Source organism: Saccopteryx bilineata, chromosome 1 (genome assembly GCF_036850765.1).
Source record: "Saccopteryx bilineata isolate mSacBil1 chromosome 1, mSacBil1_pri_phased_curated, whole genome shotgun sequence".
In the NCBI taxonomy this organism is placed as follows: domain Eukaryota; kingdom Metazoa; phylum Chordata; class Mammalia; order Chiroptera; family Emballonuridae; genus Saccopteryx; species Saccopteryx bilineata.
In genome coordinates this window covers 31,315,195-31,343,002 of record NC_089490.1, presented here as the reverse complement: position 1 = coordinate 31,343,002, position 27,808 = coordinate 31,315,195, and positions in this window count along the sequence as shown.

Here is a 27,808-nt window from a genome sequence, read left to right as displayed (position 1 = left end):
AACAGGCATAGATGGATACATGGAACAGAATTACAGCTGTCCGAGGGGAGTTGGGTTGGGGGGTCTCAGGTGACAGAAGGTAAAGGGATTAAGCAAAATAAATGCATACTCACACACCCATATATTTAACACATAGACACAGACAACAGTGTGGTGACAGCCAGAGAAAAATGGGGTGAGGGGAGGTAAAGGAGGGCAAAGTGGGAAAAATAGGGACAGAAAGAGATTTTGCTTGGGGTGGAGGGTTCATGAGGCAGTGTGAAAATAATGTTTTACTGAGTTGTGCACTTGAAACCTGTATGGTTTTGCAAACCAATGTCACCCCAATAAATTCAATCTAAAAATATCTTTTAAAAAAGGAAAGAATTGCATGATCTGATCACACTGATCATCAGAAATGAGCTCTATTTTTCTCAGTGTTCTGAATAAACCCAAGGATTAAAGGTCTGCCAGAGCCTCCCATCCACTGATCAGAATAAGCACTCTGAAACCAGACTCCACACAAAGATTGTGCGTGGAGTGGATGAGTAGCACGTGGTGGCTTCCACCACCTGCTGCCTTCAACCTTCATCTTGCTTGCCTAACATTTTCCTTAGGAAAGGACACAACTGGGAATGAATGGGAAACCAATGACTTATCTTGGAGAAAGACTTGCATCTATCTGAAACTCCTAAACATCTTCTCAAGTTAGGAAATTATCCAAACACATAAAATGTGCAGTCGCTCTCAGCCTGAGACCATTCATGGCTTAATTTAGGGGTTGGCAGTCTATATAGCCTATGGGACACAAGAAGCTGCCTAATTTCTTATGGCCTGTGAGCTAAAAAACGTTTTTTTAAATTTTTACATTGTTGGAAAGAAATCAAAAGAAAAAGAAAATTATATAAAATATGAAAGTTCTCTGAAACTCAACTTTTAGTGTCATAAATAGTAATGTTTTATGGAAACAGCCAATCCCATTCATTTATATTCATTTGTGGCTGGTTTCCCCAGTATGCAGAGTTAAGTAGTTGAGACCGAAATTGGATGGCCTGCTGTCTAAAATACTTACTATCTGGCCCTTTACAAGTTTGCTGGCTCCTGGTTTAATCTTTTCATCCCACTCCTGATACCAACATCAGGAACTCGTCCTCCCTGGCCGATCTCTTCTAAGGTTGATATTTTAGAATAGGAAATGTAATCCTATTTGGCTCATTCAATTTAAGACTAACGTATTAGATTGGAAGCCGATTTTTTTTTATTTGTTCAGCTGCTGTATCCTGAATAATAAAGCAAAATTAAGCAGAACTAAACCAAATAGGAAGGCAGCTGCTGAAGGGTACAGCATGCACCCACTGACTTTGTTTGAGGGTACTTCAGCCATAAGCATCATTCACTGTCTCATGATCATGTTATCCCATCGGTTTTTTTAATTCTTCTTTTTAATTAGTCTCTTCCTCTTACAGGCTTACTTCTTAGGAAACTATTTATTGTCTCACTGATTCATCTTAATTCATGAGACAAAGTTTAGAAGACTGGTTATTGTCAGAAGTCACTCATGACTTCAGCTATGCCGGTATTTGCAATATATGAACAAATGTAATCTGTACATGTCTTCATCCCTCAAGGCAAGATCATTACCAAACAAACTGAAGTTTCAAAAATTATGGAAGATGGTGTAATAGGAAGGAATGCATAAAAATAAGCAGTCATTTTTAAATGTATTCACCATAATCTAGAGGAAAAAAACTTTGAGAATATCTTCCTTTAAGTTTTGAAGGGACACACTTGTTTTATCATCAGTATTTGGCATTTGTTATCAAGATACCTATGTCATACAGTAAAATGCATACTTTTGTTCATTTCTGATAATATTACTATAGAACTCAGTTTCTGAGACTGGGCTATATAACAAGCTCCATGGATAATTAAAAGAGTAATCCAGAGACATGTAGGTTACCAACAGAGAACTTTATTTATTTATTTTTTGTTCATCTACTGCTTTTATTATCAGGAAAGATAATTTAATTCAATAAATTTTTACTATCCAACATGGAGTGCCGATATGGAATAAAGTTTCATCCGAGCCACCTTAAGGACAGTTAACCTTTGTAGATTTCATAGGTGCTTCATTGCCCAGCATTTCTTCTTTGAGATATCATTCCTCTTCCATAGCAATAACATTCCTGGTGCCTGGTTTGGTTAGAATGGACCCTTCTATACCCATGCAAGAAGCATCATGTGATCCAGGCTTGTCCACCATCCTTAGTCTTTGATAAGTTCAGACATGATTCTATGGTTATATCCTAGGAATCAGAATTCTTGACAAGGGCTTTACTACCAGAATGGTATAGTCTTTTTTTTTTAATTTAAGGCTCTTTGGTAATGGGTTTTATTTTCACTAAACAAATATTAATGAGTATCTTTACATGCCAGGCTCTGCTCCAGCTTGCTGAATCAGTGAAACCAGACAGGACAATATTCCTGCCTTATGGAATGAGTTTACATTCTAATCAGAGAAGGAGATGAATAATGTGTAATAAATAAAATTAATATCTAACATTTAATGTATTAGAAAGGAATAAGAGCCATAGAAAAAGGAAAAATAGAACAAGGTAAGTGGGATTGGGAGTGCTAGGGCTGATGAAATGCAATATTAAGTAGGGTGGTTAGATAACTCTTACTAAGAAAATAACATTTAAGCAGTCACTTGAAAGAGGTAAAGAACTAAGCAGCGCAAATATCTGAGTGGAAAGTGTTGCAGCTATGAAACTGATGATATTATAAAAGGGAGATAAGAGGCAAATCAGGAAAGTGTGGTGTCATGGAAGAAGGTCTAATCAACTTCTAGCCACCTTACTCTTTGGTGAAGAGAACCTGTATGATATTAAAGCCAAGCAATGCAGAGTAACTATGTTGAGTCAAGTTTGCTTGGCTTTCATTCTCACTCCTATCCCCTCTAAACCACTTTTGCTTAGGACGATAGATTTGGATCTATTCAACCCATAGATGACAAGGATAATATAGAGTTACTTGAAAAGAGAAGCTCCTATTGGAAATTTTTCCTAATAATTAAGCAGCATACTTGAGGGATATTTTATTAGTCTTCTATATTAAAGACTTTACTTCCCAGACTTAGCATTTTCTTTCTAGCTCTATACTTTCCAACACTTTTTAAAAGTAATATAGCTAGTTCATATCCATCCAAAAATACATCCATCCTGTTTCCAACTGATTTGCAACCAAAACTATGACTTATTTCTGCAACTGAAAATAATATCTTTCAATCATTTTGAAGCTAATTTCTAATATACCAATCTTCTCTCTGGAGTAACTTTCATGTACTTTCTAAATTTTTCAATAATATATTATTTATACAACTTACCACAAAGTCATTTTTAGTATTATAAACTTATTTTCTGTCCTTCAACTTTAGGTAGTTTCTCAGCTGACCTATGATCCATGCCTCATGGAATAGTTAGAACTATGATTCCTAAGAGGTCTAGAGATATGTTTTTTTTCAATGACATTCATCAAGAAATAAGGTACTCCCAAAAGGTACCTAGTTCACCTATAATTTTCCAAGCTCCATTTTGGGGTAGCAGACTTATTGTCCCTGCAAACACAGTGATGATCCTTTTTACTATTTTTACCACATCATGAGATGGGAAGATTTGTCAGGTGCTAGCCACAGTTTACTATTTACTAGAATCATTTTTATATTTCACATAAAATCTAAGTGTCCTTTTCCTGGATATTATCACTTGTATACCTCTGAGCTCATAATGCAGAGATTAGAAGAAGAAAATTTTGAATATGAGACATCAGGTAAGATTTTAGAAGGTACCACTTCCACTACTTCTCAATTCCTTAGAACCTGTATTTAGCTATAAATGAAACAGCATCACGCTAGATTAGCCGTCGTCTCAGGTCATGCATCACACAACATAAAACAAGGCAGAGCTCCCCATTATAGTGAATGAAGGGAGACTGTGAATGAGTTTCAATAGCTCAAATCCTCATTATATAAGGCCAGCCTTTTATACATGGTGTAAAGATGAGAGTAGTTCCTTTCATGGATTTCAGCCTATCGCTTTTATTTCTGGGAAGTGACCTTGACAGAAGCAACCCTGATGATGAACTTGGTGATACATGAGGTAGTCAGTAAGCCTACTGTCTTAGACAAAAGCAAAATAGCCACAGGAAACAAAGTTTGATTCCATATAGTGTCTTCCAGTGAGGTAAATAATTCTCATATTTGTGCTACAGAAAACTTGATGTAATCCACATGCTATCAGGGGCTAGGTTCCCTCTAACAGAGTATAGTAATCTATTAGAAATTCAAAGATTGTTGTTGGCAAATTTGTTCTTTGAGGATGGCTGCAGTCAGAGTTACTTTAGTAAGGAGAAAACAAGCCACTACATCCAAATATAGTCTTTGTTCTTTCCCTGTGAGATAAGGAGGCTGAGGCTCTGGCATCTCTTAAAAGATTGAGCCACACCATGTTTGTCCAAAACCCTATGACACAAATCTTATAATTATAGTTTTTAGAAGTCCATTATCATTTGGCCAAATGCCTGCCACTCTCCCCAAATAAAGGGAAATCCAGATTTCAGTCTAGACTTCCTTCCAAGCATAACAAACTGCACAATGTCCCACTTGAAGTTTTTTTTTTGTTGTTGTTGTTGTTGTTTTTTGTTTTTTGTTTTTTTTCTTTCTGAAGCCGGAAACGGGGAGAAACAGTCAGACAGACTCCCGCATGCGCCCGACCGGGATCCACCCAGCACACCCACCAGGGGGCGACGCTCTGCCCACCAGGGGGCGATGCTCTGCCCCTCCGGGGCGTCGCTCTGTCGCGACCAGTGTCACTCTAGCGCCTGGGGCAGAGGCCAAGGAGCCATCCCCAGCGCCCGGGCCATCTTTGCTCCAATGGAGCCTCAGCTGCGGGAGGGGAAGAGAGAGACAGAGAGGAAGGAGGGGGGGTGGAGAAGCAAATGGGCGCTTCTCCTGTGTGCCCTGGCTGGGAATCGAACCCGGGACTTCTGCACACCAGGCCGACGCTCTACCACTGAGCCAACCGGCCAGGGCCCACTTGAAGTTTTACTGAATGAGAGGATTTTCTCCCTCCATCATCTTTTCAGCTCTTTCTTATGAGTGTCCGGTGCTGCTGCAATCCACCCTGGGAAGTGCTGTCCCATGCTGCAGAGTTCCCTATTTCCTATAAGCACATTTTAAGACTTTTATCCTCATTAAGCTGAACAAAGAGAGTTTTCTATGAACTCATAGGCATACGTTAAGTGACAAAGAAGAGCAAGGTGACCTACACAGTCAATTAATACTGGGAGAAATTATTCACATGGTGTATTCAGGCCCTTGATCCTAAAGAAGGCCACTTCCATTTAATGGTGGACTTCATCTAGACATATCCAAATTATGATTTGATGGGACACATGATAGAAAACAGGTTATAAAGGCTAAGTTATGACCAAGATCACTTGTATTTCATGATCATGATTTTGTACTCTAGATGCTTGTGGAATATCAAGTATTCTTTCTCAAAAGGGAAGTAGGATATATAGGATAGATAATTTTGTTTCTAAACTTTAGGGTCCACATTTAAAAGTCCTCCTTTGAGCTTTTACCACATGAAATTCTGCTTCATCAGAAACTACAGACCTCCTCAAATGAGCAGCATCATAGGAACTAACTGAAAGAATAGCTCATACTACACCACTTAAAACTCTTCATTGGTTCTATAAAGCACACAACACAAAGTATAGCAGAACAGCAAAAGTTAATTATTTACTAGCAACGGCTATCTAGGAGGGAATATAAGATGCCTCCAAATTAAGAGGACAATTAAATGCTATACGTCTTTCTAAATTAGAAGGTATAGAAGCTGTCCTTACCTTTGGAGAGGATTACAATTTACCCCATATCTTTAGACTGATAGGAATTTCATTAAGATACATATCCCTGCCTGACCTGTGGTGGCACAATGGGTAAAGCGTCGACCTGGAACACTGAGGTCTCTGGTTTGAAACCTCTGGCCTGCCTGGTCAAGGCACATGTGGGAGTTGATGCTTCCTGCTCCTCCCCCCTTCTCTTTCTATCTCTCTCTCCCTCCCCCCTCTCTAAAATGAATAATGATAATAAAAAAGATATATATCCCTATAGGCTTCATTTTCATCCTCTACCTCTGATTTTTTTAAAATAATTTAGAATACTTACAAGTTCCTGCTTCCTAGGGCCAAGTGTTTGACCTCATCACATTGATGGAGAAGTCTAATGCCCTATGATGAAGGGATGGGCTATATTCTTTGTGTCTAATTTATAAGAGAAATCCTTTCTGCCCAAACATAGGTGGTATGTAGTATGCTCCTAAGATGAGGTGTCTAAAAACTCATGGAAAAGAAAATAAAACATGTTAAGATGTTGAACTGAGGTTAATATTCTAGGACTCAATATATTTTGCTCAGACCCAAGTCTAGAAATAAAAGAGAAATAACAGAAATACTATACCTAGAAAATCTTTGCTGGCAACTGAAATCTCAATGATATTCCTGGAGATAGAATATTACTTCAGTTTATAAACAGAGTACAAGGAGCACCCATGGCTTTCTCTTGGTCTGCAACGTACTAACTCTACCCCATACCATTTACTTGATAGGCTAGGGAACCACCAGCTTGATTTTTTTTTTCAGTTACTAAATATACTTTCCAAGCATACACTCCTAAATTTGGAACACAACTATTGAAAAAAGGCAAAACATCTGTCCCACCTCCTATGATATAAACTCAATTACCATCACTTATCACTTGACCCTGGAAGCCTCCATGGAACCACTGAAATAATGTCTGAAACTTTTTTTTTTAATTAAGTGAGAGATGGTAGGCAGAGATAGACTCCTGCATGCGCCCCAACCGGTATCCACCTGACAATTCTCTCCCAGGGGATGCTCTGCCCATCTGCGGCCATAGCTCCATTGCTCGGCAACAAGCCATTTTAGTGCCTGAGTTGAGACCAACTTCTGTGCTCTGGCTAATGCGCTGGAACTAATCTGAGCCAAGGCTGAGGGTGGGGAAGGGGGAGAGGTAGAGAAGCAGATGGTGGCCTCTCATATGTGCCCTAACTGGAAATTGAAGCTGGTACTTGCACACACTGGACCGATGTTCTACCTCTGAGCCAACTGGCCAGGGTCATGTGAAACTTTTAAAGTATCTTTTCTCTAAATAATAATCACAGCTTTATAATTTTTTGAGTTCTTGAAGAAGACAGAATAGTGGCAAGAGTATGTATGAGTAGGTACAGCAGTCCTTACCAGGCGTTCTTTATTTTCTGGTTTTCTAATTAGCTCCAGTCTTGTTACAAATAAGACCAATCCTTGTCTTAATAACAAAATACAATATTTACTATTTCCAGAGCTTTCTTGATATTTTATATACATTTTCTTTCTTCTCACACCAAAACTTTTGAGTAACATTCTTATCCCCATTTTACATTTCTTTTGAAGAGACTAAGACCCAGAGTGACACAGCTAACATGAGGGGTTCCAGCATTTGAACCCAGGCTGTCTGCACTGTGCTGTGAACATAACACCTTGCTGGTATAGAAGAGGCACAGCTCTGACTTTCACCAGGCCAGGACAACTTCCTTGGTTAGACAGAGCACACAGAATCTTAGGAAATACATCGAAATTTCCTTCTATACTTCCCAAGTATAACCAAGTATCTCTACCTGACCATACCTCAGAACAGGAGTGCCACACCCACTTCCGGCTCTTATTTCAAGTCACTCACTATCTGTGCGCCTACCAACTCTCATCATGATAATCAACAACTCTCTGGTGGTTCCAGCTTCTCCCACAAGTGAAGGAAGAACAAGATGTCACCATATTTCTCCTAGAGCTTTTCTTGTCCAGCTTCTCCTCCTGACTGCCGACAGGAAGTGCCACGCAGGAAACATAATGTGGGCTAGGCAGCCAGATAGATGATACATTACTACGTAAGTCCTTTCTCTCCAGACTGTTGAATGTATTTTCCTAAATGATGTCAAGCTCTGGCTCTTCACAGCAGTCACCTCCAGTCAGGGCCCAGTATAATTATACATGAGCTAAAATAGCACACCATTAGCACCTGTGAGCACTGCCCGTGACTGTGCTTGAATGCGTCTTCCCGGTGGGCGCGGAGAAAGAGACAGCACATTCCCGGTACCTGTTCTTGTCTCCCGGACAAGGTACCTTTAAAAATCAAAGCCTACTTCATTCCCTCTACCTTTTATTAGTACTCTGACAACTTGTATAACTTTTCCTGGGTGCATCTGCACCCCTAAGTATGGTTTTGCATAGCGATGCTAAAGCCAGTGACAAATTCCAACCCTCATTACTGGATATGTCTCATAATTGGAAAGACATTCCTAACGGCACAAAAGGAAGAAAGAAGGATGGGTTCACGTGGTAGGAAAATGATTAGAAATGCTCTGGTATGTCAGGCAATCCATCTCTAAAGCCTCACTTTAAAACCTATATGTCAGTGAAAAAAAATAATTCTAATTTTTATCAACCAGAAACTTGACTTTAGCTCATGACAAGGTAACGCACCTGAGAATTCAGCCTTCCCATACATGGCCCCCTGTGCCCCATACATTGCACTGCCTGGGATACAGCGGTGCATGCACTGGATTCTAGCTAAAGGTCTTTTCTTCTAGAGTCACAAGGTTGTACCAGATAGGATACCTTTGAGTTAAAAGAACAATGGACCTAACTAAACAAGCTTCGATATTAAAGCTTGGTTTGCTTATAGAACAAAATTCTGGAGTAAGGGAATTCCTGTGTTTTTCCAAGAGTTCGATAGCATCATGAAGGACGGAGTCTTTTTTTATGTTCTTTTTCAACCATACTCAGCGGGTTGGCTCAGCTTTGGTCTTGGCCCTCATAATCAGAAGATGGCGACAGCAGTTTATAGCATCAGGATGGCCAATATAGCATTCAAAGGAAGGGGCATTTATGCAAATTTTCTATCATTATGAATAAAAATATTTCCTATAAGTCAAGCAAACTACCCTTACATCCTAAACCAGACTCCAGCTATAATGAGCCAAGATGCCTGGCATGACCTAGGTGCAGATGAAACCAGGAAAATGAGTATGTGGCATTTTATTCCCTGGCCAAACATGTCCTTTAAAAAGCAGAAAGGAAGAGGTTGACATTTAGATAAGTAAGCCAGCGTATTTTACACAATTCTGGAACTCCGTTTGGCTAGTTGTCTAGAGTAGAATATCTGACTATAGTGCTCTCTCCGTGTGGGTAACACAGGGCCTCCAGCATTGCTGATCTATCCAGTTATTCTTCCACATCTTCATCCCTCAGGATTACTTTACTATGGTTTCTAAACTGTGTGGCTCAAAGACTAGATTTTGTTGGGTCGGTCATGAAACAAGAGCATAATGAGCTGATACCTTAATTTCTGATCTACTCCCCAAACCTAACGTGTTAGTTTCCGATGACTGAATGGGAGCCCCTCATGCTGAAGGTTCCCTCAAACTCCATTCTAAGTATGCGGTCTATTTCTTAAAACGTCACTACCAGGTACCAATATGTAGCTAAAAGCCAGGTGTCTTTGCAAGGGGACATTTATTATGAGAGTATTCAAAAATGTTATGTCTCTTTATCCATGTTGTTATTCTGAGTTTGGGTTTCAGTTTTTATAAAAGTAAGATGTGCTCCAGACTCTTCAGAGTGAGATCAAGTGGCCTGCCTTCTCTTTATTTATTTAGTAGTTATATATCCTAAGAAAGATCATTTTGTCACCATTCAAAATGGAGGAGGTCCCTAAGCAGAGTTTTATCTCGGCCACCTCAAGAGAATCTGGACTTATTCAAGACATTTTTGCATGTCTTGATGTGTGTGTCCAGTGGACATCTTTAAATGCGTGCTATTATCCTCGATTTCATCATTATGTCTAGGCCAACAGGGTTACTGGCATTCAACATGGGTGGCATAATCCACAGCAACATGTTGTTAAAACAATATTTACCAGAAGGGCGCAGTGAACTTCAAATATGCTTTAGAGCTCATTTTTGAACCATTCAAAGCAACAACAGCAGTGTTTTAGACAATACCTGTTTCATGCCACTCAACATACTAAGAGTGTTCTACATTTAATCAGCATAGAAGTAGTAATAGCTCCCTTGTACAGAGGAAGAAAAATAATCAGAGAAAGTGACTTCCCTAATATCTTACAGCAAAGAAGCCTATCTACATTCATTGAAATATTCAATATTTGACTTTGAAGAGCCTAAAAGCAGATAATAAAAAGTTAAAAGAAAGTCATTAAAATTGGTCACTCTTCAAGTCCAAGGCATGCAAAAAATAAATAAATAAACAAACAAACATAAGGAGACAGAAAATTATTAACCAAGTCTTAAATGATTCTGGCTAAATTTTAAAGCCGTCTATAATTATTAAGTAAAATAATGTGAAGGTAAGATATGTCTCAACAGTAAGTGATAATCTTCATTCTAATAGAATTTGAAGAGCCTCAGTTTCTTAAACACGTTTGGTACTTGCTTTTGTTTCAGATGTTTTTTAAGCGTTGCTTCTCCCATGTTTTACATTAGAGGAAAACTAACTCTGTTGTAACTACTCTATGCCAGATATGAGGTCAGGTGCTTAATGCACACTGGGTCACTGAATTTTAATAGTTTTACATTTATCTTATTGGAAATATGTACTTTCCTATTGATTAAAGAAATCACAATAACATCTTGTGAGACTTCCTTAATATATACAATTAAAATATTACATTATATCATTTACTTTAGAACATTAAGTCATCTCTGAAATATTTTCAAATTTATAAATTACTGTTTTCCAAAAGTGATTATAGGTATTTGTCATTGCGACCATGATGAGTACCTGTAATTTCACCCCTAATTATAACTATGCTCTAAATGAAACATTACAAATTAACCTGGCAATTTTATCTATATTTTGATGTTGTATAATGCCCCACACTTTTAATCTGCATTCAGCTATTCATATCAGTAGGCAAGAATCTAATTGATTGTTCTGAAGACAGAATGAAATAACACATCAAAATATGGAAATTTAGGACTTAGCCTTGAATACATAATGCATTTTTCCCTAGTTAAGAGGTTGTGTAGTAAAAATGCAAACATTTTGATAATGTTTACATTGGCAACTTATTATTATGGATACTCTGCAGTTCATCAACATGTGCATTTAAAACATCAGAAAAGCCACATTTTAGGTACTTGCTTTATGGTATTAAACTTCATTCAAAATTGATTACTGTTTAATTTTCTTTGTTTGACAAGTAAATGCAGGTTCAAGTTCTGCCTCTCTTCCTATAAAATTGTTTAATCTCATCCTTAAACTCTAGAAGCCTTTTTTTTCTTTTTTTTTTTTTTGAGAGAATGAGAGAGGGACAGACAGGGACAGACAGACAGGAAGGGAAAGAGATGAGAAGCATCAACTCAGTTGCAGCACTTTAGTAGTTTGTTAATTGCTTTCTCATATGTGTCTTGACCGGGGGGCTCCAACTGAGGCAGTGACCCCTTGCTCAAGCCAGTGACCTTTTGGCTCAAGCCAGCATCCATGGGATTATATCTATGATCCCACGCTCAAGCCAGTAACTCTGTGCTCAAGCTGGTGGGTCAGCACTCAAGCCAGATGAACCCATGCTCAAACCAGGGACCTTGGGTTTCAAAACTGGGTCCTTAGTGTCCCAGGCCAATACTCTATCCACTGCACCACTACCTGGTCAGGCTCATTTGTATTAAGCAATTCCAACTGAACAATTTTAAGTCTTTATCCTATTAGTCTAATAAAAAAGAAATAAACAAAATTATGAAATTTTAAAAATTTAGATAGCAAGAGTGTTATGACTACATTAAAAATAACTAAATGTTAACTTGAAAAAAGTTATGTAATAATGCCTCACATTTACTCCTATTCAGAAGCACAGAGGGGCCTGGTCGATGATGGCACACTGGAGAGAGCATTGACCTGGAATGCTAAGGTCGCCGGTTCAAAACCCTGGGCTTGTCTGATCAAGGCACATACAACAAACAAGGAATAAAAAAAATAAAAGAAAAACTAGAGTGAAGCAACTATGAGTTGATATTTCTCATTTCCCCCTTCCTTTCCCTGTAAAATCAACTTTAAAAAAATCTGAAAAAAAGAAAAGCACAAAGAAAACCCAGCTTCTCCATTTTCAATGAACAGATGTGAGTTTCACCTAGCCCCTCCCCCCTCTTCAGGAACTGGGAAGCGGAGGTTAGTGAAAGAAAAGTAGAGAATATAAATGTAGTCCGATGTGATACCACTGGTCCATTATAACAAATAAAAAGCATTTTAAATGTACACATTCTCTTTTATACGATTCAGTTCTTTCATATTCCCCTTTTCCCCTGTGACTATGAGGACTCCTCTCCAAGCCAGACCTGGAGTGACTGCAGAGCCACACAGCTTGTGTCAGGGTCCCCCACTTGCACAGGGCTCTCTCGGGGCTCTGGAATCTATCTCTGCACAAGGTGACACATTATTTTATGAAATTTGCTAAATTAATACATATTAACCACAACTGATGAAGACCACTGGCTATTCCCACTCTGTCTGCCTCTCTGTCACAGCTCCCCTCTCTTATGGTAGCGTTGGCATGGCCAGGGGAAATTCTGGAGTCAGCCTATGGGGATGTTTAGCTGAATATGCATTTAGTCTAAACTTAATGTATTTTTGTAGTTTGCAGTCAATTCTGTATATGTTAAATTATTGCTCATAATCTTGAGGCTTCTAGGAATGATGTGGTCATTTGGAAAAGTAGTTTGGTATTTAAGGGGACTTGAAATGCCCTCAGATTTTTAGAGCTCCTCTCTGACAGCAGCCTACCAGGCTTTCCAGATGTGACAGCAGTGTGCGTATAGAGATGCATGGCAGTACTAATGGTAAGTCTGAAGCCAAAGGAACTTGTCGTAAACTGATACTGTTTTTTAAGAAGTTAATGTTCAACTGATCAGTTTCAAAAAGCCAATTTGTATTGAACATGCTAGAGGAAAGAGAGTCACTTTTCTAATTTCTCTGTTACAGGGATGCTATAAACTCATCATTGGAACAAGCAATTAAAGTATAAGCAGTCGATAATGTAGGGATCAGATGTATTACAGAGGTGAGTCAGGTAGCTAATATATAGACATTAGTAATATCCTATTCTTCTGCTAATTTTTAGAGCATTTTACAGATTGTGATAATACACATTTTCTTCTGTATTTGTTTTTTTTTTCTCTATTTTATAAATTTTTATTAATTGTAATTGCGTGACATCAATAAATCAGGGTACTTATGTTCAAAGAAAACATCTCCAGGTTATCTTGTCATTCAATTAGGTTGCATACCCATCACCCAAAGTCAGATTGTCCTCCGTCACCTTCTATCTGGTATTCTTTGTGCCCCTCCCCCTCCCCCTTCCCCTCTTCCTCCCTCTCCTCCCCCCGCCCCGTAACCACCACACTCTTGTCCATGTCTCTTAGTCTCGTTTTCATGTCCCACCTATGTATGGAATCATGCAGTTCTTAGTTTTTTCTGATTTACTTATTTCATTCTGTATAATGTTATCAAGATCCAACCATTTTGTTGTAAATGATCCGATGTCATCATTTCTTATGGCTGAGTAGTATTCCATAGTGTATATGTGCCACATCTTCTTTATCCAGTCATCTATTGAAGGGCTTTTTGGTTGTTTCCATGTCTTGGCCACTGTGAACAATGCTGCAATGAACATGGGGCTACATGTGTCTTTACATATCAATGTCTCTGAGTTTTGGGGGTATATACCCAGTAGAGGGGTTGCTGGGTTATAAAGTAGTTCTATTTTCAGTTTTTTGAGGAACCACCATACTTTCTTCCATAATGGTTATACTACTTTACATTCCAACCAACAGTGAATGAGGGTTCCTTTTTCTCCACAGCCTCTCCAACACTTGCTTGATAATAGCTAATCTAACAGATGTGAGGTGGTAACTCATTGTGGTTTTGATTTGCATTTCTCTAATAACTAATGAAAATGAGCATCTTTTCATATATCTGTTGGTCATTTGTATTTCTTCCTTGGAGAAGTGTCTGTTCATGTCCTCTTCCCATTTTTTTATTGGATTGTTTGTTTATTGTTGAGTTTTATGAGTTCTTTGTATATTTTGGATATTAGGCCCTTATCTGAGCTGTTGCTTGAAAATATCCTCTCCCATTTAGTTGGCTGTTTATTTTGTTGTCAGTTTCTCTTGCTGAGCAAAAACTTCTTAGTCTGCTGTGATCCCATTCATTTATCTTTGCCTTCACTTCTCTTGCCTTTGGAGTCAAGTACATAAAATGCTCTTTAAAACCAAGGTCCATGAGTTTAGTATCTATGTTTTCTTCTCTGTACTTTATTGTTTCAGGTCTTATATTTAGGTCTTTGATCCATTTTGAATTAATTTTAGTACAAGGGGACAAACTGTAGTCGAGTTTCATTCTTTTGCGTGTGGCTTTCCAGTTTTCCCAGCACCATTTGTTGAAGAGGCTTTCTTTTTTCCATTGTGTGTTGTTGGCCTCTTTATCGAAAATTATTTGACCATATATATGTGGTTTTATTTCTGGACTTTCTATTCTGTTCCATTGGTCTGAGTGTCTGTTATTCTGCCAATACCATGCTGTTTTGAACATATTTCTTTTTCATTATTAATATATATGTCCCTTTTCATTCCTAAATTTTTCTTTGTTATTTTTTTTCCTCAGTAAACCTATAAAAATCATTTAGGACCAAAATGCCTGAATCATCCCCCAGTTGTGACTAATGTGAATTTGCAGCTCCAGTTTGGGCCGGGCCCCCAAATGTGTGTGGTATCCATCCTCAGTGCAGAGCCCCTGGTGTGAATGAGTGTGACTGGTCCCATCTGGCCTATGAGGCAACATGCTGGCCCATGGCAGGGGTTCTTGATCTGAAACACTGTGACGGCTTTGCTTTCTTTGCTGTGACCCCCAATCCTTGGCTGCTCCACCAGCCGTCTCTAAAACCCTCACATCCAATGGGAGGCATGCAGACGCTTTGGGTTTCCCTTCTCACAGCGCACACCACTCCCAGGGAAGCAGGAGCAGTGCTTCAGATTCTCCCGAACAGCTGCCTCTCACTGACACTTAGCTCTTGCACAAACAGGAGGCTCTCAGCTGGAGCCTCGCTTGGAGACTGTGGCTCCCGTGGAAGACACCAAGACTTAAGCTTCTCAAATCACTCTGAACAATACACATATTTCTAAAGGTCACTGTCTCGTCATTTAACACAAATGATGATATTCCAAACATTTAACCTAATTTTTGTTTCCTGGATCCAGTTAGACCATGATTTTATTCTCTCTCTGATTAGAACCTCCCTTATATAAACTCCTCGGTTCTAAGTATATTTCTTGATTTCATAGAGAATAAGGTCATACTCATACACCATGGAATTCAAGCCAATTTTCTCACTGACATTTGAAAATCCTATTTCAGGTGTCTGAAGCTAAATATAACTAACATCTATTTTTTTTTTTTATTTTCACTGCAAAAAATCCTAATCTACCCCCACTCATCAGCCATGAAAAATAATGGATCTCATGCTGATTAAGGAAAAGGTCAGAGACACAGGGAAAAACAACGAACAAAACAGGTAGTTCTTGATTTTCTCAGTCTTTTCCTCCTCTTCCCTTCAGATGAGTAGATTAGAAAGAAGAAAAGTCATTTCAGAAATCCTATTTCAGAGCTATTTGGAAATAAAAGGGGAAAGAAAACTCTAATAACTTTTAAGCACCAAACTTTCTTCCATTTCATCATATTACTTTTTTTATGGGCTTTCCATTGAGTCACCTTTTCCATGAGGAAAAACAGAGGAAAGAACAGAGTGGGCTCACTGCCCTGGCCGGTTGGCTCAGTGGTAGAGCGTTGGCCTGGCGTGCAGAGGTCCCTGGTTCAATTCCCGGCCAGGGCACACAGGAGAAGCGCCCATCTGCTTCTCCACCCCTCCCCCTCTCCTTCCTCTCTGTCTCTCTCTTCCCCTCCCACAGCGAGGCTCCATTGGAGCAAAGAGGGCCCCTGGCGCTGGGGATGGCTCCATGGCCTCTGCCCCAGGCGCTGGAGTGGCTCTGGTCGCGGCAGAGCCATGCCCTGGAGGGGCAGAGCATCACCCCCTGGTGGGCGTGCCTGGTGGATCCTGGTCAGGCGCATGCGGGAGTCTGTCTGACTGTCTCTCCCCGTTTCCAGCTTCAGAAAAATACAAAAAATAACAAAAATAAAAAATAAAAAATAAAGAACAGAGTGGGCTCCACGGCAGGAAGTGACTCGTCGCTGGCATCCAGGAATACTGTGCATGCTAAACTCCTGCTCCTAGAACAGGTGTGCTTCCAGGTTGGGATTCTGTTTTTAATGGCAGCAGGCAAAAAATAGAATGCACATCCATTTAGGTAACTTATCTCATTAGCATTTGTATCTTTTGGAAAGAATCTATGCAATCTGATTTTTTTTTTTTTTTGAGATAGAGAGAGAGAAACATCAACTCATTGTTTCACTTAGTTGTCTACCCATTGATTCCCTCTCTTAGGTGCCCTAACCAGGACTCGAACTGGTGACCTTGGGTGGAGCTGGTGACCTCAAATTGAACCTGGTGACCTCAGTGCTCTAGGATAACAGCTCTATCCACTGAGCCACGTCAAGACTGCAATATACCGTCGTCCCTCGCCATATTGCAGTTCACTTTTCACGGTCTCACTGTGTCATGGATTTTTGAATTGTATATATCTAATTTTATATCACGGATTTTTCATCATATTGCAGGATTTTGTAGTATATAGGTATTTTTATATATTTATTATTTTAATTATTTCTGTGATAAAATAAGCATTTTCTAGCCTAAAAAATTTAAAAGGTTTATTAGAGTGTGGGGAGGGTTTATAAAGCCTTAAAATATATATAAATAAAATAAAAAAGCCCTGGCCAGTTGGCTCAGCGGTAGAGCGTCGACCTGGCGTGCGGGGGACCCGGGTTCGATTCGGCCAGGGCACATAGGAGAAGCGCCCATTTGCTTCTCCACCCCCCCTCCTTCCTCTCTGTCTCTCTCTTCCCCTCCCGCAGCCAAGGCTCCATTGGAGCAAAGATGGCCCAGGCGCTGGGGATGGCTCCTTGGCCTCTGCCTCAGGCGCTAGAGTGGCTCTGGTCGCCGCAGAGCGACGCCCCGGAGGGGCAGAGCATCGCCCCCTGGTGGGCAGAGCGTCGCCCGTGGTGGGCGTGCCGGGTGGGTCCCGGTCGGGCGCATGCGGGAGTCTGTCTGACTGCCTCTCCCCGTTTCCAGCTTCAGAAAAATACAAAAATAATAAATAAATAAATGAATAAATAAATAAATAAATACAAGGTCGCTACTTCACGAATTTTCACCTTTTGTGTGTGTGTGTGTGTGTGGGGGGGTGGTTCTGGAACCTCAGCCCCACAATAGATGAAGAGCCTCTGTAAATTTTAATTTCAAAATTGCCACTGGCTTTTCTGATAGACATGGCATAATCTGACCACTAAATCCATGTATTCTTGCTTATATTTGGCCAACTACATCACACAGCACGACAATATATTTATAATTAATAAATGTATCAGCCTAAAGTAAATACAACACCAATAACCGATTGTTAGTTAAAACATGAACTCAACCCTTAAAATGTTGAAAGATCCTTTTTGTCTACTCTCTACCTATTTTATTTTCCCATTCATAGTGATCAGTGAAGCATTCAATGCTCCCATCCCCTCTCCCTGTTTTCCAACTATAGTCCTTATCTTCCAGATCACCACATCTTAACCCTACTTATTTTAAATTGGAGGAAACTGAGTCTCTAACAGGAATTAATATATTTTTAAAAAAACTAACACCAAACAACTGAAACTGACTTGTGGTTCTCAGTCCTCACGCGATATACTTGCCTGTACCCTCCCGCATTTGGCTGTAATTGTATCATCTCCATTTTACACAAGGCTAGCTTAGCAGTGTTCCAGGCTGATGCTTTATCCCTTGCGCCACCACAGGTTAGGCACAGATACATTTTTAAAATAATTTAAAGGAGTGGTTAGTAAGCAGTTTTAAATGATTAAAATTTGCTAATAATTTGAAAATGCACATAATTTTCTCTTTTGCAAAATTAATTGGCGATTAAAATGCTAATATAGAATGCTCTTGAGTATACATGGAGAAACAGTTTTCCACTAGGAATCTAGAGACTTCAAAAATATGTTCTTAATTTTTCACTGTTTTTTTTATTATTTCTCTAAATATCTCTTAAAGAAAATAGGCAGACAAAGGTTGATGTCCACAATACCTTGAAAGAGCAAATAACTAAACTACTTTAATTTCCAAAAATAAAGAAAAATATGAATCAAGTGCCTTTACATATAATATATGTATTGACAATGATACTAAACAAAACATTTTTTAATACTACTGGGGAAAAATTATTTTAAAGAAAAAGGACAGCCTGACCTGTGGTGGCGCAGTGGATAAAACGTCGACCTGGAAATGCTGAGGTCGCCGGTTCGAAACCCTGGGCTTGCCTGGTCAAGGCACATATGGGAGTTGATGCTTCCTGCTCCTTCCTTCTCTCTCTCTCTCATCTAAAATTAATAAATAAAGTCTTTGAAAAAATAAAAAAAATAAAAGAAAAAGGACATATTCATAATTGTATGTGATTCACAATTATACAATTGGCTATGTAAAATTTTATTTGAAGAAAATAGGGAGTCATTTTTAAATGTGACAGGTGACTGTTTTGAGGTACATGGGATGATCATACAGTTAAAGAAGTCCCCCAGGTTTCCCTGCGGGGACGCACACACAAAAGGAGGAAAAGAATCAAATTGAAAAGAATAATAGTTTTCTCCAGCTGCCTTAACAAATTATCATAAACTGGGATGCTTAGAAAAAGAAATGTATTTTCTCATAGTTCTGGAGGCTAGAAGTTCAAAATTAAGGTGGTGGTAGGGCCAAGCTTTATCTGAAGGCTCTAGCGTAGTATCTCTCCTTGCCCCTTCTAGCACCTTGTGGCTTCTGGCTTGGTTGGCAGTAGCAGCGTAGCTCCACTCTCTGCCTCCGTCTTCCTATGACTCTCTTCCCTGCGTCTCTGTATCTTCATCTCTCCTTACAAGGAAAATACTCATTGGGATTGGGGCCCAATATACATCCAAGATAATGTCTTTAAACAACTGAATGTCAACTGTAATTTAAAAATGAAAAAAAACAGTATAAGATGAAAATAACTGAGATAAATTCTAAAGATAAACATAAAAAATAAATAAATTACATCTGCAAAGACCCTATTTTCAAATAAGATCACATTCTTAAGTTCCAGGTAAATATGAAATTGGTAGGATCTTTTTCAACTCATTACAGAAAGCAAAAGAAAAAAATAATTATATTGGAAAAACATTGTTATCTTTGTCTTACAAGGTTATACATGAACCATTTTACACAGCTTCTTGACATCATTCAGTTTTCAATTTCCTTTATGCTGTCACAGAACAATTTTAAGTTGGTAAGATCATGACTCTTACGTAAATGCGCAATCAACACGTCAAATATTTTATTTAACTCAATGAAGAAGTAGTAAGATATCAAAACTAATTCGAAGATATCTCCAAGCCTCAGGACAAACTGCACTGCTTTCAATATGTCTGAAGTGGGGAGAGAAGAGCAGACAAAACACAGATAATGCCAAGGTACTCTGAAGACTTGATGGCTAACCATTATTGGTGACCCAGAGCTAGCCTCTCTTTCCCCTGAACAAAATTCAGTTCTGAGCCCGAGTCTAAGAGAAAGCCAAATTACCCCCACCTGCGGGCTAACAAGGGAAAAGGCCTAGTCAGGTGGGAGTTGAATATTTTCACAGAGTTCCTAAAAACTTCATGCTACAATGAAATACTATGCAGCAAGGTTTGTCAAACCTTAGCCTGTAGGTCAAATCCAGACCAAGGCCTGCCTCTGTAAATAAAGTTTTATTGGAACACGAACATACACACACACAGACACACACACACAGACACACACACACACAACTGATTCAAAGAGAATTGAGAAGCTCAATATTAATATGCAATATTAGGATAAGATTTGTGATTTAGATATAAAACTGGTTAAAGTTAAGAGGGCTATAAATTATAACCTTTGAGTTTTATTCTAGCAGGCAGATAGTATCTGCATCTCCGTAAGATAAAAATCTTGAAGTTACCATATAACTTCATTAAGTCTCAGGCCTTTAATCAATGGTAAACAGTGAATTCTACTAAATGCATCCCCGTCATACCCATATGACAATGAAGGTTTAAGTGGCATAAAGAAAAATAAATTTTAAAAAAGTAAAATTACATACTAAAAATTAAAAAAAATTATATATATCTATATATTATTTATTCATTTTAGAGAGGAGAGACAGAGAGAGAGAGAGAAAAGGGGAGAAGCAGGAAGCATCAACTCTCATATGTGCCTTGACCAGGCAAGCCCAGGTGACCTCAAACTGGTGACCTCAGCATTCCAGGTTGGCACTTTATCCACTGCACCACCACAGGTCAGGCCAAAAATTTCAAAATTTAATTTTAATATTATCATAAAAAATAGTTCATAAAATAGTAAAAAAGATATGCTTGAAAGCATGTATTATTAATTTTCAATATAAAGGTCCCATAAAGGTATTATGTAAAAGTAGATTGAGTACCAAAAATATATTATGAACTATTAGTTTCTATCTTACAAGAATAAATTCAGACTCATTTACACATCAGGTTTGTTTTGCACAGTTTTACATTATAACTGAAATTGAAGTGTCATTTACATAATTTCTAATTAACAATAGATAAAAATAAAACCATTAACACTACCATATACACACTATTCCTTTATTTTATTATATAGGGTGTGGCAAAGTATGTTTACAGTTGTTGAGTATGTAAAATGCAGAGTTTATTCCTGTATATTATTTGTGAATTTTTGCATTATTTTCCATATGAACAACTGTAAGCCTACTTTTGCCTTTTGCCCCACCATGAATACATATGATATATAGTATGGTTTATATGTATAAGGATAACAATCCATAAATAACCTTACATAGGTTTTAAAACTATATAAGATAATAATTTTTAAATTGTTGAAAATTTTCATTACTCATTAACACCAAATAAAAAGATCTTTTTTTTTTTTTTTTTTTTTTTAAAAGAGACAGAAAGAGGGTCAGAGAGAGAGAGAGAGATAGGGACAGACAGACAGGAACGGAGAGAGATGAGAAGCATCAATCAACAGTTTTTCATTGTGACACCTTAGTTGTTCATTGATTGCTTTCACATATGTGCCTTGACCATGGACCTTCAGCAGACAGAGTAACCCCTTGCTCGAGCCAGTGACCTTGGGTCCAAGCTGATGAGCTTTGCTCAAACCAGATAAGCCCGCACTCAAGCTGGTGACCTCAGGGTCTCAAACCTGGGTCCTCCGCATCTCAGTCTGACACTCTATCCACTGTGCCTCTGCCTGGTCAGGCTAAAAAGTCCATTTTTTATAACTAAAAGTAGCCATGGAAAGGCTTTACAATATTCTTAGATACCTACATGTGTTCCACTAAAGGTTAAAAGAACTTTCTCAGATAAAAACTGTTAGACTATTTTGCTCCCCGGAGAGTATCTATGTGTTTTCCTTTGTAAGAACACTTCTCTGGATCTATTACAAACATATACACCCATACCACCAATTTTATATAACCCAAACAGAGTGCCATATGCACCAGTTGTCCCTTTCACACTTAAATATCAAGTGTGAGTCATAAGCAGAGGTCTAAAAGGAAGCCAAAAAAAAAAAGTTATTCCAAAGAAACTCGCTGGAATATATGTTAAAAACATTATAAAATTTCTAAATATTAGCTAATTCATTTATAATGCAAGCAGACAATAACTGAGTCTGTCCTCTAAGCCTCCTTCTTTGCTGGATGCTCTAGTAGAAACAAAAGTCATACTTTTAGAGTTTTCAGTTTCCCCTTCACCTGAAAAAGCTGATGATAGCTATATCTTATCTGAATTGCTAATGGAAATTTGTGCTTTTTTTTTTCTTTGTTGGTTCATAACCTGAAAAGCATCTCAGGACTAGTACTTCATCAAGACTGACATCAGAAAGAAAGAACAAAGCACATTCACCCATTTAGCAAATAATTACAGAGTGCTTTCAAGGTAATAGACGTTTTGATAGACAGTGGAGGCCAACCCCTTTAAGCCTTCTATTTCAATATGCTGACTAGAGTATTGAAGGAAAAAAATCTATTCACGTGAAACAATTTGAAAACTATAAGAGAGTGATATAACCAAGTGTAGTTTGTAATCCAGTGTTAAAACATTAGAGCAATTCTGGATATCTTTGTTTTTCTCATATTCCATATCTAATTCGTCAAGAAATCCTGCCTGCTCTTCTTCCAAAATCCAAATACCTATCACTACCTCTCTTGTCTGAGCCACCACCACCCTAACCTGGGCACAGCCATTGGCACCTGTGGAGATAGTTGCCCAGCGTCCATCTTTGTCTTCCTATAGCCTGTTCTCAACACAGATAAGAGAGTAGTCTGCCTAAAATGTAAATCAGGTAAATATAAACCTGCTCAAAATCTCCCATTTAATTCACAATAAAAGCCAACACCTTTGCAATGCCCTACAAAGCACTACCTGGTCTGGCCCTGGTCACTTCTCTGACTGGTCTTCCTTGACTCTTCCTTCCCCTACTGATACTTTATTTAAACACAAAAATCCTACTTTCACTTCAAAGATTTCATACTTCTTGTTTCCTGTGCCTTGATGTCTATGCAATGAGACTACCTGAATGTCTTCTTAACTTTCTTCCAGGATTTAAACATCAGATTATTAGAGAATTTTTTGAGGACTACTATATACAAAATAATAATATGCCTCAGTCTCTTCCACATTTCCCTGTTTGTTGTTCTTTATAGAAGTTAATTGCCATTGGTTGTACTAAATATCGACTACTTTTATTTTCCTTTTTTTTTTTTTTTTTTTTTTGGTTTTGAAAAAGACAAAGTAAGAGAGTTCTGGACAGAGGAAGTGCAAAGATGTTTAATCAGCACAGAGCTAGCTATGTTTTGGGTCAGTGGAGCTGGAATAAAGAGAGGGGGAGAAGGGGAGAGAGGGCAGAGGGGAAAAATGGGGCAGAGGGAGAAAATGGGAGAGAGGGGGAGAGGAGGAGAAGAGAGAGAGAGAGAGAGAGAGAGAGAGAGGGAGGCAGGGATTATACTCCCTGATTTCAACTATATTACAAAGTTACAATAATAACAGTATGGTGATAGCAGGAAAACAGATACACAGATCAATGAAACAGAATCAAAGGTTAATAAACCCACACATATATGGATGACTAATTTCTGACTAAGGAACTAAGAACATACAATGAAGAAAGGAAACTCTTTCCAAAACATAGTGTTAGAAAAACTAGACAACCACCTGCAAAGAGTGAAACCAGACTTCTGTCTTACACCATCTACAAAAATTAACTCAAACTGGATTAAAGGCTTGAATGTAAGACCTGAAACCGTAAAATACATAGAAAAAGCATGGGAAGTTTGCTCCTGTTTGTTGATAGCTACCTTTGGTCTTAGTAATTTTTTTAAAAATTTGACTCCAACAACAAAGGAAACAAAAGCAAAAATAGACTAGACCAAACTAAAATGCTGTACAGCGGGGGTAACTACTAACAAGAAAGGTGACCAATTCAGTGGTAAAAGATAGTTGTAATTATACATCCAATAGGTGTTAATATCAAAAACATATAAAAAACTCATACATTCAAACAACAACAACAACCAACACAAAAAATGGGCAGAGAATCTGAATAAACATTTTCCCAGAGAACATACAGATGGTTGATTGGCACAGATGTTCAACATCATTAATTATTAGGGAAACACAAATAAAAACCACAATGAGATATCATCTCATATCTGTTACCTGTCAGAATGACATTAATTACCAAAAAGACAAGAAATGACAAGTGAAGAACATAAAAAACACTAATTTAAAAAAATATATGCACTCCTATATCCACAGCAGCATTATTTTTAATAACCAAGAAGTGAAAACATGTAAGTGTTCATCAATGGATGAATGAATAAAGAAGATGTGGTATGTATAGACAATAGAATACTCTTCAACTATAAAAAAAATAGGAGAAATTCTGTCGCTTGTGACAAAATAAATGAGCCTTGATGGTTTTATGCTAAGTGAAATAATAGCATATGATTTCATTCATATTAAAACAAAACAAACTCATAGGGACAATAATATATTGGTGATTACCAAAGGGGAAGAGGGATGGAGGGAGGGCAAAATGGCTAAAGGGACTCAATTGTATGTTGACAAATGGAAACCAGACTTTTGGTGGTGAGCACAGTATAGTATATCCACATGTTGACTTGTAATGTTGCACCTGAAACTTATATAATGTTAGTAACTAATGTTATCTTAATAAAAAATAAATTTAAAAAGAAATAATTTTCTTTTTCCTTTTGAAATTAAATAATTCCAAATGTTTTAAATAGTAATGTTTATTGCTTTTTCCACTGTAAATGTAACATGCACTAATAAATAATATGGTTCAATTTCATTAAGATAGGATTTAACTCTATTGTCAAGAAAAGCCTTGGAGCCTGATCTGTGGTGCAGTAGATAAAGCATTGACCTTGAATGCTGAAGTCACCAGGTGGTCAAGGCACATACAAGAAGCAACTACTATGAGTTGATACTTTCTGCTCCTCCCCCTTCTCTCTCTCCTCTCTCTAAAATCAATAAATAAAATCAAAAGAAAGAAAGAAAGATAAAGAAAGAAAGAAAGAAAGAAAGAAAGAAAGAAAGAAAGAGAAAGAAAGAAGGAAGGAAGGAAGGAAGGAAGGAAGGAAGGAAGGAAGGAAGGAAGGAAGGAAGGAAAAAGAAAGAAAGAAAGAAAGAAAGAAAGAAAGAAAGAAAGAAAGAAAGAAGAAAGAAGAGAAAGAAAAGAAGAAAGAGAAGGAAGGAAGGAAGGTAAGGAAGGAAGGAGAGGAAGGAACGAGAAAGAAAGAAAGAAAGAAAAGAAGGAGGAGGAGAGGAAGAAAGGAAGGAGGAAGGAAGGAAGGAAGGAAGGAAGGAAGGAAGGAGGAAGGAAGGAAGGAAGGAAGGAAGGAAGGAAGGAAGGGAGGGAGGGAGGGAGGGAGGGAGGGAGGGAGGGAGGAAGAAAAAGAAAGAAAGAGGTGAAGAAAGCCAGCCTGAGGAAAAAAATAGATTTGAGTTGTAGAATGCACTTTTAATATTAAACTAGATTTTATTATAAATATTGTACCTATTTTCTTACTGGTTATCTTGTTTTTCAGATGGTATATTCTAAAATGACATTCCTCAATGTAGTGTAAATAAGAACACTATATATGTAAAATTATCTATGTGCCAGCTCTTATTTTCCTGTTCCAGATTTTAAATTTTTTAGATGTGCCAACTGTCTCAGCCTTTAAAACAATCAAACAAAATTAGAATGCAAACTGACTGATTAAGACTTTTTATCTAATATGAAAATGAATGCTTTGATCCAAGACATGGACAGATGGCTCATGTAGTAATTAAATGAAACGTGGATCTGTTTTTTACACTTAGATAAACAACATGCAAAATAATCCCTTTTTACTTAAAGATACCTGCATCTCTCAAACTTTCTTCCCAGCTTCAGAACTATATTTAAATAAACAGGAATGCAAACAGATTAAAAGTGGGCCACTTCAACTGTCAAACAGATCATTATATTCAAATTACGACACTGGAATGGAACAAAACCAACTCTCCGAACAAGAACAAAAGAGATTTTATTTAACACAAAGCTTCACCACTCACTCTTAAAAATATAAAATTTGCTTATGGTACTTTTGACATTTCTTTTTTGTATTTAAGGGAGAGTTTAGAATATTTTGAGATAGGAGGATTGGCTTGATTGTTTTTGTTTTTTTGTTGTACCCCCTGTGGAAATGAGAAATATAAGTATGGCTTAAAGTAGTAAGCTCCATGATTACCTGTATTTGAATGAACACTTCCTTAAAAGATCCAGCGTCATGGATTGGTTCCTTAATTTTAATAAGGTGTCAAATATCCAAAGGTGGATTTGGTTTTTCCATGTAAATAAAAATAATGAATTGATATTTATTGATATAAATATGAACTGTGTGGATAACTGTTAAAGTAGTAATTTTTTTAATATTTCATAAACTTATACACAAGTTGAGAGAGTGTTTCTAATCTGATACCGCTCTAGTGAAATAACTTGAAAATTACATGTAACCAGTGGTTGCCGGCTTAAAGCCCAGGGTCCCTGGCTTGAGCCCAAGGTCACTGGCTAGAGCAAGGGGTCACTGGCTCAACTGAAGCATACCAATCCCCACCACCAAGGCATGTATAAGAAGCAATCAATGAACAAATAAAGTGTGCATCTACAAGTTGATGCTTCTCATCTCTCTCCATTCCTGTTCTCTCTCTTTCTTTCTCTCTCTCTATCAAATAAATAAATAAATAGATGGATAAATGCATCTTTATTTTGTCTTTCACCATCTAATTAAAATTCAATCAGCCCTGGCTGGAGGTTCAGTGGATAGAGCATTGGCCCAGTGTATGAACATCCCAGGTTCAATTCCAGTCAGGTCATACAGGAGAAGCAACCATCCGCTTCTCGCCCACCCCCTCCTTCTCCTCCTTCTCTCCCTCTTGCCCTCCCACAGCCAGTCACTTGATTGGTTTGGGCATGGCCCTGGATGCTGAGGATAGCATGGTTGGTCCTAGCACATCAGCCTCAGATGCTAGAATTAGCTTTGTACTCTAGCATAGACCTGGTCAGGCGCATGCATAAGTCTGCCTCACTATCTCCCCTCCTCTCACCTATAAAAGGAAATAATTAATCAGTGGAGAAAGTTTTCTCTGCTCAAGGAAAAAAAATCTGACAGGAATTATGATTTCTCTTGTGACTTGGAGGTAACAGAAAATTCTATGGTCACTTTAAGTTGTAAATAATCTTGTCAAGACTAATATGTTAACCAATATCTCAATCTGTAGTCAAAGAATGGGCTTTTTCCAGCCCTTAGTAGGTAGGCTGTCTGCCTTCAGGGGAGAACTATGGAGTGAGTAAACTCTACTTGCTCTCTTTTTTCTCTTTTAACTTTTTTTTTTTTGACATATCAGATTTACAGATACATTGCAAGAATAATATAGAAAATTCCCTTATGCCCTTTACTAAGGTTTCAAAAATGCTAAAATAAATATTTTACCATGTTGGTTTCATTCTTTGTCTATCTACACATAATTTCTTCCTGAACTTTTTGAGAATAAGTTGCAGTCATTATGCCTCTTTATTCTTTTATCACTCCAGGTGTAGTTTCTAAAAATAGCATGTCCTCTTATATAACTTCAATATCATTTTCAAAATCAGAATAATATTATTGATACAACCTGGCTACCTACTCTGCAAACCTTATTTCAGATTTTGTTACTTGTCCCAATAATATTCTTTAGAGCAAAAGAAAATCCCCCAGAAATAAAAATAAATTTTTTTTAAATTAAAAAAAAGAGATAAAAGAAAATCTAAGGTCACATGAAATTTAGTTGTTATGTTTTAGTCTCCTAAATGAAACTGGAGCAGGCCCTCAGATATTCAATGTGTTTCAAGACATGGGCCAATAACTGTATAGAACATACTTCAATTTGAGTCTGTCTGACATCTCCTTATAAGAAG